Below are 15,817 nucleotides of genomic sequence, written 5' to 3'. Positions count from 1 at the left end.
GGGAGTCAGATTTGCTCTTTATTGATTTAATACATTTGGACAAGTATGCTGACAAGATGAGTAATGGGCATGGCACTTGATTTTTGCCTACTATGTTATATTGCACGTTATATTTTCTATCCTACCATGTGCCATGGTCTCTTTTTTTTTTTTTTTTTGGTGGGCCCCCAAACCCATGCGTACATTTATTTATATAATATATACAATTTAAATTTCTTGTTGTAGTGACAATTGCTTGTAAACCCATTTTTGTAAATTATGTCTGCTGTCATCTGGTATGAGTCCTCTGATCTAACCCCCGTCAAAATAAATTAGGCCAAACAATCTTTGACAAGGCCCTTCTAGTCCTTGCATTAAACGGTTGCATTTTTATGCATTTTATGCACCACAACTTCCTGGTTTTTGCATATACTAATTAAAATGTTGATGCAGTAGGTACTCTTCAGTATTAAGTGAAATGAATATGTATCATTTATGCAATCACACTTACTATAATGAACCAATATTTGGCCTTGTGGCAGATTTGAACTCTATACCAACTTAACATTTTCCCTGAGCTATAAATATTTTTTTCATCATTACCTGTCAATCTCTGTAAGTTGTAGTAATGTGGGTTTGATAAGTCTCTCCTCTTACCAGATCTCTACTTTAAAAATGGAATTTAAAATGAGAATAATTGACTATAGCTTGAGACATTTTTTTACAGAGACTCTAATACTCTATCTTCTGATATATATCCTATCATTATTGTGTTCTCAGTAGTGCTTCCTAATGTGGAATTCTCTTTGAACTACTAAATATATAATATTTCCATGTCTCTGCTTTGCCTTCAGGTACTCAGAGCTACTTAAATCAAGGCACCGAGGGTGGGATTTTCCAAAGCACCCAATTACTTAAAAGCATGCATCCCTTTGAAAGTATCCTGGGATTTCTCTTCCTAAATAAGTCGTATTGATTCTCCATTTGACTTAGGTATGTAAGTCACTTAAGTATTTTTGAAAATCCTACACTGAAACTCAGTAGGTATGTAACTACACTATAAGCTATATATATTTAAAAAAAAATCACATGTGAACTGTATCAATGTCTATAGAGTATCCATTAAACTCGGTCCTGTCCCACTATAGAGTAGGCTAAGTTTTAAAGCCTTGGAAGGATTTCCTGGGGACTTTCCATTCGTTGTTTCAAAATCCTGGTAAGGAATCTGCTGGGGATGTTCTTAAAACATTGGTTACCATTACTGAGGCACTCTAATAAGAATCTGAAAATTGTTAATTTTTTTGGGCTAATTGTAATATCAATTTGCTGAAAGACCAATAGGAAGATTTCAATTTTGGACATGGTAATACCATACGCTGTTTGTGTTCTCAGATAATAGAATGCTATCCAATCTTGTTTTTCCTCAGAACTGTTTTATTTCATTATAAATGGCTTCTGCTCCTAAACAGTGTTCAGCCCTAAAGATGGGGCACCCAAGCCAGTGGCTGTGGCATTCTCATGGTGAGAGGAACAGCAGATGCCAAATCTTAGCCTCTCTCCAGTGACATCTGCTGGTTTGAAAGCTGATGGGATACTGTGGAGCATTCACTTAAAATGTCATCTGGGGACTGGGCTGGAAAACAATGGTGGTAGTAGTAGTTTCTTGTAGGTTAACTGGTTTTTTTTTTTTTTTTTTAATAGTTGGTCCCACTCCAGTTGAAGTGATGCCAATATGGGGGACCAGACTAGATGCAAGCAAGCTATATTTGTATCACTTTATGGAATGATGGTGAGGGTCAGGAAACTTTTTCTTTTTGCAGCTGCATTTGAAACTGCACAATAAATATCTTCTCACTGGTCCATCTACCTGCTGAGAGAGTGCTGAATCCGGGTGTCTGGATTAGTAATTCAATTAGCAGAAACCCAGTTAACAGATAAGGATATAGTATCATTTTTTTGTGTTCATCTGTCTCCTGGACTTAGACTCAAAATACTGGCAACTTTTCTAAAATCTCTAGCTGTCTTTTCTTAACGTATTGATTTCTAGAAACCTGTCACATGCATTTTAATGAGCAGTTTCCCTGCATGTGTCTTTTTGTATACCAGCATCCAAAAAAATAGATATTTTGTCAAGTCCACTTTGACAGTTTTGTGTTGATTTTCCTTTCCTTCTTTCCTGTGCTTATTTTTCATTCTAGGCTTTCAATAGTTTTCGCTATCACACTTCCTTGCCCCCCACTACTTTTTCTTCTTGGCAGTCTGCACAATGACATGGTACAAACTCCATCTTTATTTCCCCACCCTCTCTTCTCTGCAGTCTGCATAATTAACACAACCTGAGTCTGTTTTCCCAGATTGCTTAAGTCCTTTCCCTGTTGTTTTTTATATGGCTGTTACTAATATTATTGGACAGATTTCTACTTTCTTCTGTTCTCATTCCTCAGAATTAATTCCTTGAGTGGTTATTTTTGAGATGTTAGCTTCTGAAATGGAGTCTAAACATGTTTAGACACATGGAGGTGGTGGTGTATGAGGGGTGTTTTTGTTTTTTTTAACAAGTGTTTTTATCTGTGGAGATGCATACTAATATTCTGATTTCTTTGCTAAGAAATTGTTCCCTGTTTGTTTTCTCCGTGTCTTTTGTGCAGCAATATAGCTATTCCTACTGTACCTATAGCTTTCCAGACCCTTGGGCAAAAACCTACAGTCCCTTATCGCAAGTACTGCAATTTGGCTGTGAAGGGTTGTCGAACATACGGTGCATGGATTTAATCTTTCTTTGTGACATTTTCTGTTCTGTTCCTCCACCCACGTAGCACTCCTTTTTTTAGACACTCTTAAACCTTCTATAATGCAGCTAACTTAAGTTGCAACTTTGTTTCTGGACCAGTTTGAATTTGTGAATTATATAATTCATGTCACATTTCTCTAATTTTCTGATTATGGATAGGCAGGGTATTACTGCTGTACTAGCTAACTTAATTATATTAAATCCCAGGCTTCTATTAAATTGTATCGGATAATCCACAGAGATAGGCTTTAATTCTGTGTGTTTTCAAATGGCTTCAAAATCAGTCACAGGAACAATGGTATGAATCATGACTGCTCACAGAGTATCTGCTATAATGATTTCAGTGGAAAGAGGTTGTATAGCAAGCTGTTTGTCTCTTGAGATGCCAAATGTAAGGAGATATGCAAGTCCAAAGTTCAGACAAAGGATGTAATGTATTTTCAAATGAAAATTTTTGGCTTTTACTGTTCTTCAGTATATTCACAGTCTGTCGGAAAATGCATATTAATGCAATACCAGAAGGAATCATACATGTTCTGCTGGCCTTCTGACCTGATAGCAAATGGAAGAGATTTCTCTTCTTGTCTTTTGGTCACTTCTTAATTCAGTACCCATCACCCCCCCATGCAATTAATCCTTGATCATCGTTCCTTTTGTATCTGTACTCTTCCTCCAGCTGGAAGCCACTTCCTTGAAGGACTTCAGAAGTTCAGCTTCTTGGATTATCTGCAGGACAAGACATTCTATTAACAGGGGAATCAGGTCCTTTTAGTGTAATTCCTACTAAAATTACACCTAGGACAGTTTTATGCTTTTGGTGCATGTGTGTTTCCTCTTGAGCTCAATGGGAGTCATATGCATCCAAGCTAAATTTAGCTCCTGCTTGTTACCAGGCACAAGAATCCTGAATATAGCTCACAGCCAAGTTCTCTCATGCTCATTTCTTAGGCTATTAGTTTAGTTTGCTGTGCTTTCTTATCCCTGCTTTGGTGTGCTTCTTATTTCATAATATTGAGAAATTAAACCCAATTCACTTTCTGGCTTATGATCCTAGACGTAGTGAGATTTATTGGAAAGATTTTAATATCTTAAGGACAGATTATTTTAAAAAGCAATTTGTTATTCATTAAAATAAAATGCTGACAGAACTGTAGGCAACGATGCGTCCATCCTCACCACAATTGACTGCTGGAATTCAATCACTTGTTTACAAATGTAATAAATCATCTATAGCATCAACAATAATCATAACCTAGAGTGACACTTTTTGACATTTAAGGTTAAACTTGAAGGATAAAGGAGGTTTCTTCACATAGTGTGTGCACCTTTGAACAGCATTCTACATACCATTTCCAAATACATATTTTTTTAACCTTCTAGTGTTACATGAGCAGCGTCTCCACTGAACAGATTCTGTGGCGTTACCATTTTAACCTATGTTAAAAATGCTAAGTAGTCACTTCCTTGTAATTTTCATTTTAAATAACATTGTGGTTAGTTGATGTGACTTGGGTATTAGAATCTATGTGGCAGACAATTAGCTTACCATTAGGGCAAGATGGTAACTTGTCCTGTGTGCCTGCATGGGGAAGAAAGTGTTGTACCAATAAAATAAAAACCAGCAGGATCTTATTAAAGGGAAAAAGGCAAAATACCACATTTATTGTGAATACAGAAAGAATCATAGTAAGCAGTTAGTTCTAGTTATAACATTCCATTCAATCTCATATTCATTCACACATTCATTCATACAAACACACACACACACACACACACACACAGGTTCTGCAAGGTTGTTATTATAGTTACCAGCCCTAGAGTTGCTCATGCCAAGCCACTGGCCAGGTGGCCTGGACATGAGGAGGGAGCAGGGCCTTGTCAGATGCTCATCTGATGCTCCTGGAAGTTGGTTTGCAGAATCAGACCCCCCAAAGTTCTCACTTTTTAGAGTCTATTTTTATAGGAATTTCTTCCTATGCCAGTCTATGGGAATTGCTTCATCATGCTGTTGCTGAATCAATCAGCAGATAGCACATTCCTGACGGCTCCAAGATGTTATCTTGTTCTTTGGTTCTCCCATTCTTGAGGCTGTTGGGTGGATTCCAGTCTGCCCTCCGGGGGGTCCTCTGGTTATTTCCACTTGACGCCTTCTTCAGCCGATGGACACTGGATTCTTAGGCTGGCACCTCCCTGATCATTCAGTTATTATCCACACCAAGCATCCATCCACATACATCCTCTATCTCTATTTTAATCACAATTGTTAATACAACAAAAGGGTGGGGAGTCTCTGGGTGTTGTTTCTGTTGTTAGAGTATTGCTTTGAGTCTCTCTCTCTGTGAATTGCTTTGAGAACAGACTCTGTCTTAGAATGTACTAACACAATTAGCAGCTTGCAAGTTTCACACACAGAGGGAGAGAAACAGTACCAAAAACCAAGAGACTTCTTAATTAGTAATACCCTGGAATTTAAACTATGGGGAATCAAACTCATTTGTGATTTTAATACAGAACTTCTTTAATATGATCCAACATAATCCCCCTTTTGACACTAAGATTTATAATCGTCAGTGTCACTTTCTATGTAGCCTATTCAAGAGAAAGTACTGTGAGGCAATTTGAGTTTGTGATTCCGATTCATGCCACATACATGATCCTAGTGATGTATCTTTACTACAAGGTTCTGGGGCAACAGGCAAGATGAGGCACACCCACTTTTGAGGAGTCCATTCGGTACAACCTCTAGTGTCCAATAGCTTCCCTCCCTCCCCAGCCCACTGGCTTGAGGTCCAGGGTAGCCAGAAGTATCCCATGTGTAATATGGGGAGTGGGTTAACCTTCAATACCTTTGCCTCCAGGGACTGTTGGTGTGCAATTTTGACAACAATTTCTCCCATTAACAAGTCTGGTTTACAGTACTGGAAACATATTGCATCCATTCATATTGATAAGTGTCAAACAATGATCTCTTTCTTTTTTAACAAATGCATCAAACCCTTAATATTTCCCAATATGACCCAGAACATTTTGTGTTCCAAAGTAGCTAGTGCAGGTATCTGCATTTCAGTGCATCCCATAGCTATGGCTGTGTAGTTTCCTATTTCTAATATTTTTTTTTTCTTATGGATAAGCCATGTGGTAGTATTAAGCCATTACTAAAGATTCCATCGGCCTTTTAGGTTACCCAGACCAATTTGGACCAAGTCTACATTGGCATGTACTTGTTTTTGTATCAGGCTGTCCTGTAGCTGGGACAGAAAGCTTAATTTATTTTTAAGTTCCTGCAGGTCTTCAGTATTTTTTTTTTTTTAAACACACAACAGTGCTAGCAACAAGACAAAACATAGAACACAGAACACAATTTCTATTGTGACAGTAGATTCATGGTATTGGGTTGCTTTTCAGCTGGCATCAGCTTTTCCTGATTTTCTGAAAGACAAAAAGAACATGTTTCTACCCCTTTTGGGGTGGCAGATTATTGCTTAAAATATTTCTTTTACAAATACCCTGGCTGATTGCAGGCAAAACAGAGAAATTGCCCCCATATTTTCCTGTTTTTGTTCTATAGGCAGGCCAGGTTTCAATGGCTTTTATCTTTTAAGGGTTATGGGGAAATTATCCCACTGTTTAGTCATTAAATCCCTGAGTTTTCCTTCTTATACAGCAGACCAAGTTTATAATGTTTTTCCTGCTGTGTTAAGCTTTAAGTTCTATTTACAGGTAGTAACTGAGAAGCATCATTACCATACGACCTTAAAGGATTTTTCCAAAAATCATACACACTATACGTTGTTACAGGGATACTTATTATCATTAAATTTATTAAAATTATCTTGTTATCCCATGCCTTTTATTTAGACAATTTGTTTGCTGACCAGGTATGTCCTTTATCTGCAGCTCCTTTGTGCTGCTAGTTCTTTCCTTCATCATTTAGGTAATTTGCATTTTCACAGAACCTTCCTGCTTTTGGATTTAAAGCCATCAGCAGCTCAGAGAGTCTATCTTAAAAGGGACACAATCAACTTTAACCAGAGTTTTGATTACTTTTAACTTCTGCTTCCAAAACACACAGCAATCTGAAAAAGAAAACCCAACCTATTGTGGCTCCCTTTGGAGCCCTAATAGCATTTTAATTAAGTAGCATGGTATGTTTGCATTTCTTTTGCCCCTTCTACAATATACCCTGCACATGTTCTGGGGCAAATGCACATTCCTTCCATAGTTTAACTTCTATAACATTATCCAGATCCATTTTTACATAAGGTGTCACTATTTCTTTTTTTTTTGCTTACAGAGTTTTCATGCACCTTTATCAAAGTGACAGTCTGATTACTCAGAGCCATTTTAAGACTCAGTGTTTCTAACATTGCTTCTTTTTGTTTTGTGCACCTCACCCCTGCTGTTGCTTCAGAGAGACACTGTCTTTTTTTTAATTTTTTTTTTACTACAACTCTCATCTGCTATTACAAAAACAAACAAACAAAAAACAAACAAACAAAAAGAATCCAAAAATTTTTTTTTTATATTCTCCTGATTTTGACTGCCCTGCTGCAGCCACAACTTAAAAACATTTTAAATTTTGTAAAGCATTGAGTTACCTTTTAAGGGTTAAATGCCAAATCCCAAAGCCAAACAACACTAATTACCTGTGTCTAGCAAAAAGGTCTGTCAGTTTTGCAACTTTGAATTAAAGAGTCAAATGGATTTTTAGTGGCAGTATTTAAAACAAAAACAAAACTAACTGGTCCTTAGAACTTTACATATTTACACACACACAGACAGATACATACACGTTTAACTGCTTAATTCCCTCCAGCCTCTGCAGAGTTAACTTTTTTTTTTTTTTTTACTCTCTTTTCTCTTTGTAATTATGCCTGGGGGTGCCGTACATAGGGCCTTCTCCCCCTTTACCTGCGTCCCTCCAGCCTCTGCAGAGTTAACTTTTTCACTCTTTTTGTATTCCTGGAGTGCCTCTTTCACTATTTTCAGCTGGCTTTGGGTATTTGTAACCAGCACCTTCCAATTGTCTGCTCCCTTTTCCGTTTGTGCCTTTTCCTCTTTACATGAGGACAAGCGGAGGGAAGAATCCTTACATGCCTCCCACAACAACCAAATTGCTGCTGCATCTCTTTTGGCAGCACTAGAAGGTTTGTATATGAGGATATACTGAGCCAATCTATCCTCTAGGTCCGAAATAGTGCAGACATCAGCTAGGGCTTGTTTAGTCCAAGGACTGTGCCCACATTTTTGAAGGATTTGTTTAAAAGGTGTAATTTCTTTAACAAAAGGTGAGGTTGGAGTTCCTTCTGACTCCATTCCTCCCTCTGGTACTGGCTTACCCTGTTTTCTTTTAAACATCTTTAACATGGATATTTCAATCTCTTTGTCACTGCTGGTATTACTTAGCAAGTGACACAGCCTAGATTCTGAAATCATAGCTTAATCTATGCGTTTTTCCCCTGCTACCTTCCCGGAGGCCAGCAGGTCCCCTGCTACCTTCCCAGAGGCCAGCAGGTCCAGTTAACCTATTTCTCCCTGCTACCTTCTCGGAGGCCAGCAGGTCCGGTTAACCTATTTCTCCCTGCTACCTTCTCGGAGGCCAGCAGGTCCGGTTAACCTGTTCTTCCCTGCTACCTTCTCGGAGGCCAGCAGGTCCCCTGCTACCTTCTCGGAGGCCAGCAGGTCTGGTTTAATCTGTTTTCCCTACTACCTTCTCGGAGGCCAGCAGGTCCCCTGCTACCTTCTCGGAGGCCAGCAGGTCTGGTTTAATCTGTTTTTCCTGCTACCTTCTCGGAGGCCAGCAGGTCCCCTGCTACCTTCTCGGAGGCCAGCAGGTCTGGTTTAATCTGTTTTTCCTGCTACCTTCTCGGAGGCCAGCAGGTCCCCTGCTACCTTCTCGGAGGCCAGCAGGTCTGGTTTAATCTGTTTTCCCTACTACCTTCTCGGAGGCCAGCAGGTCCCCTGCTACCTTCTCGGAGGCCAGCAGGTCTGGTTTAATCTGTTTTTCCTGCTACCTTCTCGGAGGCCAGCAGGTCCCCTGCTACCTTCTCGGAGGCCAGCAGGTCTGGTTTAATCTGTTTTTCCTGCTACCTTCTCGGAGGCCAGCAGGTCCGGTTTAATCTGTTTTTTCCTGCTACCTTCTCGGAGGCCAGCAGGTCCCCTGCTACCTTCTCGGAGGCCAGCAGGTCTGGTTTAATCTGTTTTTCCTGCTACCTTCTCGGAGGCCAGCAGGTCTGGTTTAACCTAATAGAAATGCCTAGCTCACTAGAGCTGGCGGTGTGCACACCAATATTTACAATAACTGAGGTTTTTTACCAATATTCCCCCTTTCGCAATTCTCCACCAAAATGTTGTACCAATAAAATAAAAACCAGCAGGATCTTATTAAAGGGAAAAAGGCAAAATACCACATTTATTGTGAATACAGAAAGAATCATAGTAAGCAGTTAGTTCTAGTTATAACATTCCATTCAATCTCATATTCATTCACACATTCATTCATACAAACACACACACACACACACACACACAGGTTCTGCAAGGTTGTTATTATAGTTACCAGCCCTAGAGTTGCTCATGCCAAGCCACTGGCCAGGTGGCCTGGACATGAGGAGGGAGCAGGGCCTTGTCAGATGCTCATCTGATGCTCCTGGAAGTTGGTTTGCAGAATCAGACCCCCCAAAGTTCTCACTTTTTAGAGTCTATTTTTATAGGAATTTCTTCCTATGCCAGTCTATGGGAATTGCTTCATCATGCTGTTGCTGAATCAATCAGCAGATAGCACATTCCTGACGGCTCCAAGATGTTATCTTGTTCTTTGGTTCTCCCATTCTTGAGGCTGTTGGGTGGATTCCAGTCTGCCCTCCGGGGGGTCCTCTGGTTATTTCCACTTGACGCCTTCTTCAGCCGATGGACACTGGATTCTTAGGCTGGCACCTCCCTGATCATTCAGTTATTATCCACACCAAGCATCCATCCACATACATCCTCTATCTCTATTTTAATCACAATTGTTAATACAACAAAAGGGTGGGGAGTCTCTGGGTGTTGTTTCTGTTGTTAGAGTATTGCTTTGAGTCTCTCTCTCTGTGAATTGCTTTGAGAACAGACTCTGTCTTAGAATGTACTAACACAATTAGCAGCTTGCAAGTTTCACACACAGAGGGAGAGAAACAGTACCAAAAACCAAGAGACTTCTTAATTAGTAATACCCTGGAATTTAAACTATGGGGAATCAAACTCATTTGTGATTTTAATACAGAACTTCTTTAATATGATCCAACAAAAGGAGGTTGTGTACAATACCACCTACTGCCTGTCTATGGGCTATCTAGACTGCCTGTGTATGGATAGTCAGTTCCATGGGGCTGCTATTTTATTTCTAACCATGTCAGGGGGTAAGAAGTGGGAGGAGTCTTAGTTTTGCACCCCCTCCTCCCCCAAGTGTTCTGTCCAATGCAGATGAGCTGGCATTGGCAGGAGAAATATTCTGTGTTTGATAAAAGGATGGTATAGATGACTTCTCACTTGGAACAAGGGGGTAGGGATGTAGAACCAGGGAAAACTTGTTGTGATCTATGGGTCTCCAACCTGTCCAGATCCACAGGTTCCTAGGTCATCATGGTCCAGTCCTCCACCCAATCACTTATTGGGATCAGCTAGAACCGGGACTTTTTGAAGTCCAGCTCAGATGGAAAGCTCCATCCCTGGGCTCCAATTGGTGGAACACCAGAGGTCCTGACTGGCCTGCTCCCCCTGCTTAAGCCAGAAGAGGAACAGGAAAGTCATCCATTCAACTGGACTCCGCACTGTTTCAGACTACTCACCCAGTGCTACTTGCTCCTGTCTCCTGATCCTGACCTCCTTGTTCCTTGACTCAGCCTGATTTCTGGTATTTGACTCTTGGTTGCTTACCTCCTGGTTCTGAACCCTGGCTGATGTGGGGACCCAGACCATTACCCTATGCTAACTACAAGGCCTGGCCTCCTATGTCCCAGCCCTGACAGAACTGAGATTCTCCTATAGACTTTAAGGCCAGAAGAGACAGTTATGATAATTTAGCCTGACCTCCTGTACATCAGAGGCCACAGTGGACCTCACCCACTCTCTCCTGTAATGGACCCATAACCTCTGGCTGAGTTATTGAAGTCCTCTAATCTTGATTTAAAGACTTCAAGTTACAGAGAATTCACATTTACTCTAGTTCAAACCAGCAAGTGACCAGTGCTTCCATCACTGCAGAGGAAGGCCGAAAACCCCAGGCTCTCTGCCAAATTGACCTGGGGAGTAATTCCTTCCTGACCCTAAATATGGCAATAGGATCCTGAGCATGTGGGAGAGACCCACCAGTCAGACATCTGGGAAAGAATTCTCTGTAGTAAAATCAGTGCTCTCCCCATCTAGTATTCCATCTCTGTCTATTGGAGATATTTGCTAAAAGCAATCATGGATGGGCCACATGCCACTGGAAGCTCTTTGATCAAACCATCCCCTCCATAAACTTATCAAGCTCAGTTTTGAAACAAGTTAGGTTCTCCTCCCCCCACCCTCCACACCCCCACCCCACACACACTGCTCCCTTTGGGAGGCTGTTCCAGAACTTTACTCCTCTGATGGTTAGAAATCTTTGTCTAATTTATCTAAACTTGTTGATGGGCCAGTTTATATCCATTTTTCTTGTGCCAGCACTGGGCCTTAACTTAAAACAGCAGGGAAAGAGAGGAGTTATTTATCCCTCTGATGTATTTATAGTGAGCAAGACCAATCCTTAAGGAATTCTACCAGTGACCTCCCTCCAGCCTAACAGTTCACCTTTGAGTATGACCTGTTGTTGTCTCCCCTTTTATCAATTCATTACCCACCTTTTGATTGCTGTATTAAACCCCATCCTCTCCAGTTTAACTAGTGTCAGCCCCAGTGCTCCTCCCTCCCTCGCGTAGCTAAAGTCCTGAGCCCTGGTGAATGTGCCCCCCCGCTGAAGCTGGGAGACGAGCCATGGGGAGTCTTGAGCCCCGGCACCCCCTGTGAGGCTGAAACTGGGAGCACAGCTGAAGCCCTGAGCCCCAGTGCTCCCTCCAGGTCTAAAGCTCTGAGCCTGGTACTCCCGCAGGGCAGAAGTCCTGAGCCCCCAGCCCGGAGCCCTAGCACCCTGAGGGTCAGAAGCCCCAACTCTCTCCCTCACCTGGAGCTCAGATGTCTTCCGCCTCCGCCCCCCTCCCCCCCCGCAGTCCCAACTGCCCGGTGTGGCTGAAGTCCATAACCTCTTCTTCAGAGTTATGGAACACTTCAGAGTTAGTTAGGCAACCTTCATTCCTGAGGTGTCAGTAACTCTGAGGTTCTACTGTACTTTCTCTTTCAGAATTGCTCTCCCTGTACGAATGTCCAAAGACAGTCTCTCTTTCTGCCCCCTACTTAAGAGAACAAAACCAAACAAATTTTCTATTATGACCCTTTCAGTTGGTTAAGATAGTCTCTGACATCACATGCTAAACCTGTAATGTAGGCATTGTGGTACAGCCAGTAGATTTTAGGATGTGATGTTTTGCCCTCGATAGACATTCCACTCTGTACTCTTAAGTCAATGCCATACATGCCAGACTTGGTCCCATGGTTCAATTTCCAGGACATATAATAAAGGTTTAACATCATAGCCACTCACAACTTGGAATGTATGAAATGCTAAATTGATACCCTAATCTGGTGTATTTTTGTCATAGGCCTTATAGAAGTAGGAGTAACTGATAATTGTAATAGAAAATTTTAAATCCTAGTTCTAGAGTTGTTGTTTTGTTGAAAATTAGATAATACTGAAGTTTTTGAAGTATAAGGTACTGGATTAGCTTTCAAGTGTTGCAAGTATAGACTTCAGGTGGCTGTTCAAGTACCCTAAGCCTTCAATTTTTGCTTAAAAGGAATTTTAGGATTGAGGGGAGGGGAGTTTAGAATATGCATTTACGAATGTTTCTGGATGAAGAAGTTGTACCATAAAGAGAGTAGATTTGGGTTTGGCCACAGTCTGCAAGTTCATTTGAATAAATTCATCCATAGTTGGTTATCTAGTGACCATGTCTAGGAAGTGTTTAACTTTTAGATTCATTTTGAAAAAAAAGCCAACAGTTAAAGTGGCTTAAATGTTAATCTAAGCTGCTCAAAATTTGTAAGTGGTTATTCTTTGGAGATTTACCAATGGTAGACAGTCCTTTCGGCATCCCATCTTTGAAAGCTGCCATCCTCTTGTGCTGCAGAGGAACTGAGTAGCTCACTTATTCAAAAACTCCATTTGAATTTTGGCACTATACCAAGCTACCTGATTGCCTTTTCCCATTTTTGTACACTGTTCCCTAAGATAGGATGTTGTCTGATCTCCTGTGGGAGCTGTAATGATGCTGGTTCTGGCGGGACCCAACTGAGTGTGCCAATTCAGGACAAATTGCTTAAAGCAGGGCAGTTACCGCCCAAGGCTGGGGTTTCTGTGCACACCAAGGCAAACCAAACCAGCCAAACAGAGAAGACTTTGGTTTCACCCCACTGGCTAACCACAAGTCACACAAGCAATTCCCTTAGACACTCCAGTTTCCCAGTATCACCACCAGTGCCACTCGGTATGGGGACAAATGGTTATGGAAACCAATACCCCAGTAAAAGAAAAAAGGTTCTTTCGATCCCAAAGGACCAGGTCCCAGACCCAGGTCAATATACAAATCAGATCTTACCCACAAATCACACCAGTCCTTTAGAATCTAAAATCTAAAGGTTTATTCATAAAAGGAAAGAAATATAGATGAGAGCTAGAACTGGTTAAATGGAATCATTTACATACAGTAATGGCAAAGGTCTTGGTTCAGGCTTGCAGCAGTGATAGAATAAACTGCAGGTTCAAATCAAGTCTCTGGAGTACATCCACAGCTGGGATGGGTGATCAGTCCTTGGTTCAAAGCTTCAGTGTAGCAAAGTTCCTCCAGAGGTAGGAAGCAGGATTGAAGACAAGATGGAGGAGCTGCAGCAGCTTTTTATAGTCTCTTGCCATGTGGTTTGTCTTTCTTTGTTCCAAAGACAAGCTGTCCATCACATGGCCTGGAAAAACCTCAGAGTTCTGTCCATAGGCAGGTCCCTGCATGCCTTGCTGAGTCGCAAGGCGTGTCTGCCTTCTCTCAATGGGTCAATTGTATAGCTGATGGCCCTTTAATGGGCCATCAAGCAGGCTAGGCAGGGCTGACACCAACTTGTCTGGGGTGTCACCCAGAAGCATAGCATAAGTTTGAAATACAGACAGTATAGTGTGAATACTTATATCTTTAAATACAAAAATGATACATGCAAACAGATAGCATAATCATAACCAGCAAACTGTAACCTCATTTTAGACACCTTATTTGACGCCCTTTATATAAGATTTGGTGCCACTACAGGGCCTTGGTTGCAACAATGTTGTATACTGTCCCAGTTCAAGTCAATAACGTCACAGGAGCGAAGTGTCTTTGCTATAAATCAGGTTAGAATGGACAAAAAGAGCAATATGATGCTTCAGTGCTCTGCCATGTGGGGGTGTTTTGGCGCTTCTGTAAAATGTAACCAGTTCCAAAAATGTCAAATTACAGCTGTTCATTTATAAACTTCCAGGAAGAGAGGTGAACACCTTAACAAGCGGATCATCAGTTTCTTTCCATGCCATGTAAAACTCAAGCATTTTCTATCTAGGACCCTTGCCCTCCACCTTTAATGCTAAATAGGTATAAATAGTAGAAGTTGAAGAAAGTACAGCATTTGGGGAAGGATTATTAATGTTTTTCAAATAAACTCAGTTAAGTGTTGACAATGGTAAGTTGTCGCCTTTTGAAAGTCATGATCTAAAGTGTGCAGATGAGGTTGCATATTGAGTGTTGGTTTAGTTCAATTGAGTGAGAATTGTACCCCATATTCTCAAATCCCCCGGGCCATTGGCATGGAAAATCTAATTAGAGATTCTCTCTGGAACCATGCTTAAGAGCATTACCTCTGACTTTGTCATAGTTACAAAAAAAACAGACATAGTGCTTTGAGCCCCCAAGATTTCTTTAAGATATTGAAAGAAGGCTTCTATTTCACTGAGATAAAGCAACTGTCATCTGCAAAAAGAGCAGGGTTTGTTTGTTTTTTTTGTCATAGACTGTGATTCTCCAGTCTCTGCTCCATCTCTGATTGCTGTTGCAAGCAGTTCAATGGATTCATAGAACAAATAGAAAAGGTGATAAAAGAATACTTTTACCCCATGCCTCAATTTAGGAAGAAAGTCTGATCACAAACCATTTTAAAAGAAGTAATGGATATGTGGAATTGTGGAGTAGTTGGATGCAGTTTGTGACTGAAGGTCTGAAATTTTAATTTCCTCAGCACCCTCTCGGCAGCTAATGCTAGAAGAAAGCCTCTTGTATTCATTTATTTAATGTGAAACTGATGATGTTCACTGAATATCATAATTTTTGGCTTTCCCTTGAATACAACCAGACTGGTCAGTGTTGGAAAGAACTTATCAGGCTGAAGAGGAGCCAGTTTGCCAAGGTTTTTTGGGCAGTATTTTATTGTGCAGACTGATGATACTGGTCAGCAGATCTACATTCTCTAGGACTTTTATCTTTTTGTTGGAGTATGGCTATGCTGGTGTCCAAACAGGAATTCAGCAGTTAGCCCCATTCAAAGGAGTGACAAAATTATAGCAAGTATTTGATGGGCTAGAAGCTGCTGGGAGGAAAAAAAAACTTACAGAACTTGCTGCCAAATCCACATAACCCTGAAGATTTGCCATTTGGAAAGTTCTTTGTAGCATTTTGTATTTTCAGTTCATTTCTGTTTCAAATTACTCTTTCTTTAGTAAGATGTGGGAGGTTTAGGCTTCAAAAAACTATCGTGGTTATGGGAGCTCCTGGGGCCAGGTCTACACCACACATTTATATCAGTATATCTATATTGCTCAAGGGTGTGAAATATCCACACCCTTGAGCGATGTGGTTCTACCAGCCTAACCCCTGACGTAGACAGCGCTATGTCAGTGGGGGAGCTTTTCCCATCGGC

At 40.9% G+C, this 15,817-nt stretch overlaps 1 protein-coding gene across 8 annotated transcripts in view; it reads left to right on the top strand.

Annotated features, from left to right (window-relative positions):
- Positions 1–15,817, top strand: part of MARCHF1 (membrane associated ring-CH-type finger 1) — a 493,572-nt gene that overhangs the window by 47,389 nt on the left and 430,366 nt on the right. For 3 of the 8 annotated variants that reach the window (XM_075127788.1, XM_048847581.1, XM_075127786.1), the window contains exons 2-3: positions 834–972; positions 1,681–1,768. The exons of 4 other annotated variants lie outside the window; for them this stretch is intronic. The gene's annotated coding sequence lies outside the window, so the exon portion shown is untranslated. The remainder of the gene's footprint in view (positions 1–833; positions 973–1,680; positions 1,769–15,817) is intronic. One more of the 8 variants, XM_075127789.1, reaches the window with a different exon arrangement.

This window comes from Caretta caretta, chromosome 4 (assembly GCF_965140235.1).
Source record: "Caretta caretta isolate rCarCar2 chromosome 4, rCarCar1.hap1, whole genome shotgun sequence".
In the NCBI taxonomy this organism is placed as follows: domain Eukaryota; kingdom Metazoa; phylum Chordata; order Testudines; family Cheloniidae; genus Caretta; species Caretta caretta.
This window is presented reverse-complemented; position numbering and strand designations above follow the sequence as displayed.